Source organism: Triturus cristatus, chromosome 8, assembly GCF_964204655.1.
Source record: "Triturus cristatus chromosome 8, aTriCri1.1, whole genome shotgun sequence".
Lineage (NCBI taxonomy): Eukaryota > Metazoa > Chordata > Amphibia > Caudata > Salamandridae > Triturus > Triturus cristatus.
In genome coordinates this window covers 1,566,531,092-1,566,534,786 of record NC_140591.1, presented here as the reverse complement: position 1 = coordinate 1,566,534,786, position 3,695 = coordinate 1,566,531,092, and positions in this window count along the sequence as shown.

Genomic DNA, 3,695 nt, shown 5'->3' with positions numbered 1-3,695 from the left:
CCCTATTCTTCCTGTTCTTAAACGCACTGATCCTTCTCAGCCTCCTGTTTATCGCTTTGTAATTGATCTTCGGGAGGTAAACAAAATTGTTGTACCACAGTTTCCTGTTGTCCCAGATATCACTGGGCTGTTGACGATGATACCTTCTACAGCGATTTGGTTTTCTGTTATTGATCTGAAAAATGCTTTCTTTAGTATTCCCATTGCCGAAGAGAGTAGCGATATTTTTGGCTTCTCTCTTGGAGGCCGAAGCTTCCGGTTCAAACGCGCACCTCAAGGCTATTGTGAAAGTCCCTCTATTTATAGTCAAGCTTTGAAATGTCATCTTGATGCCTTTTCCTTGCCATCTGGTGCTGCTCTCATTCAGTACATGGACGATTTGTTAATCGCTGCTGATTCAGAGGATATATGTAAGAATATGACGGTTGCATTGTTGCGACACTTATCCAATCTTATTCATAAGGTTTCACCTTCTAAGTTACAATATGTTCGTCGAGAGGTTACCTACTTGGGTCATCTCTTATCAAAGGAGGGAAGACGATTAACCCCAGAACGTATTCAAGCAATTGTGCAAATGTCTGTGCCATCCACACAAAGAGAGGTACGTGCCTTTCTGGGCATTACTTCCTATTGTAGGCAGTGGATCCCTAACTTCTCGCTGTTGGCTAAACCTTTGTTGGCACTCACTTTGAAAGATACGCCTCAGCCCCTTCCATGGACTGATGAATGTCAGAGGAGTTTTACTGACTTACGTGCTGCTCTGTGTTCTGCTCCTGTACTAGGTACTCCTGATTACAGTAAACCTTTTATGCTCTATGTTCATGAAAGAGAAGGTTGTGCGTTGTCAGTCTTAACACAGCGATTTGGAGATAAACAGCGACCATGTGCCTATTTTTCGGCTACGTTAGATCCAGTAGCTAAAGCATTGCCTAGTTGTCTTAAAGCGACAGCAGCAACAGCAACTTCTATTCGACAGTCGGCTGGAGTGGTACTAGATAATACTCTCATTGTTATGGTGCCACATGCAGTGGATACTTTGCTAAACAGAACAAAAAGACAGCATCTTACGAGTGCTCGTTTGTCTGGATATGAGCTGATGCTTTTGGCTAGCCACGTGCATATCAAAAGATGTCATACTTTGAATCCAGCTACTTTGTTGCCTCTGCCAGAAGAGAAAGGTGTTCAAGAACAACATGATTGTTTCTTCCGTACTGAGGAAGAGACAAAAGGTAGAATTGACTTAACAGACATGCCATTAGTGAATCCGGATGGAACGCTATGGGTAGATGGTTCTTGTTTTAAGCTTCCTAATGGAGAAACAACTTCCGCCTATGCTGTTACTACCTTGCATACAGTCGTGGAAACAGCACTCATCAGACATAATTCAGCTCAGGCAGCTGAACTGATAGCTTTGACCAGAGCGTGTGTGTTATCCAAAGGTAAAAGAGTGAACGTGTACACCGATAGTCAGTACGCTTTTGGTGTGGCATTCAATTTTGGACGTTTGTGGAAAGAAAGGGGATTCCTTACCTCCCACGGCACTAAGATACAACATGGTCAGTTGGTGACTGACCTTCTTGAGTCACTTGCTTTGCCTACCCAGATAGCAATTGTGAAGTGTAGTGCGCATAAGAAGATTACTGAAGATGTTGGTCGCGGGAATGCATTTGCGGATAAGGTAGCGAAAAAGACAGCCAGAGATGCTACAAGTCGCATGTATGTTGCGGGCCCTGCAAATTGGGTCAGAGAAAAAGGAATGTATGAGGATACAGTAGAAAGTGTGAAATCAATTCAAGAAGAGGCTACAGAGAAAGAATTGAGAAAGTGGAAAGAAAGTACAGGAATGTTAGACGAGATGGGATGTTGGGTGGAATTGTCCGAGCACCAACGTTGGCTGTTACCAGATGCCTATGTACTACCCGTAGTTACTATGGCGCATGGTCCAGCCCACCTAAGTGCGAAAGGAATATGCAAGCTTCTGGCTCCAGTGTGGCAAAACGAAGGAATCCTGAAGTGTGCAGACAATGTAGTGAAACATTGTATTATTTGCTTAATGTACAATCCGGGTAAGGGAACCCCAACTCCAGCAGGTCATTTTGCTCCTCCGACCTATCCATTTGAAGTGTTACAAATCGATTACATTTACATGGAACGATGCAACAATCTCAAATATGTTCTAGTGGTCGTATGTGCCTTTTCCAGATGGATAGAGGCTTATCCCCTGAAAGACAATACTGCTTTATCTACAGCCAAAGTACTTCTAAAAGAGTTTTTCCCTAGATTTGGTTTGCCGCGCATTGTCTGGAGTGACAATGGGAGCGAATTTGTGGGCCAAGTCATGCAAAAAGTTTGGGCAGGTCTTGGTATAAAACAGAAGTTCCATGCGGCAAACCATCCACAGTCAGCGGGTCTAGTGGAGTGCTATAATGGCACTCTAAAACTCAAACTTGCTAAAATACAAGCTAGTACAGGCCTTAGTTGGCCCGATGCCCTACCTTTGGCTCTTCTATCCACCAGAACGGCTGTGCATTCTCGTTTGGGACTTAGCCCTTATGAGATAGTTTTCGGACGCCCAGCTAATGTATGGGGAGTCCCTCACCCTAAAAAGTACTCTGATATACCATACCCGATGTTGATTGATTATTTGCACGACCTCACAACTAAATTGCGTGTTCTCCATCATTAGGTTCAGAGCGCTTTGCCAGAGGCCTCCACAGACTCAGGTCATTCCATCCAACCAGGTGACTGGGTTTGTGTAAAGAATTTCCAAAGGACGAAGAATTTGGAGCCTCGCTGGAGAGAACCCCGTCAGGTTCTTCTGACTACTCGTACAGCAGTAAAGGTTGAAGGAAAGAAGAACTGGATTCACGGCGTGCACTGCAAGAAGGTTCCTTTGCCTTTGCCCTTTGATCAGTGGGTCCGCAAGGGTATAAATGACTCTGAAAGCGAGAAGGTTCCACGATTTATACCTTTTAGTGATGTACGCTTGAATGGAACATTGTCGGAAAAAGAAAACGATGACATTTTCCAAGAAGCTGTACCACCACATTTTCGTCTGAACACCACAAATCTACGAACATTGTTTCAGGATCAGACTGTACCTGATAGGGCTCATTACGATTTAAGACCTAAATTGAAGAAGAAAACTTGAGATTCTCTCTTCCATGTAGTTTCTATCCCGGTTGCAGGGTCACGGTAGGAGTCTTGGTTGTGACCTGAGTAGTGGCAATAGGCCTGCAGGACTTGCAGTGTCATAGGACAGCAGACAATCGTGACCAAGTGATTAAGGAAGATTGCCGTGAGCATCCATTTAGAAGATGGAAACTACATTAGGCGAAAGAGAGAGAAAGAACAAAATGAAGGACAATCATTGTAAAATAAAATACAGTCGTTGTGGTATAACTCTATGTGTTTTTATATTATTGTGTATTTTATTGGCGTTTATAGGTTGGATTGTTTATGCTATGCAGCAAAAAGTTGTCCCTTTTTCTATCACTGTGCCTTCTTGTTCTACTATCTCTCCACATCTATTTCATACACTTCCTCAGCATGAACTCGTTATAAGAACCGAATATTACAATAATTCATTTATCCAGTTATTGCACCAACATCAATTAGTAATTAATACAACCGATTGTTGGGTGTGTGGACTAATGCCTCATACCACAGAAAAAGGGATGCCATATTTAGTCCTT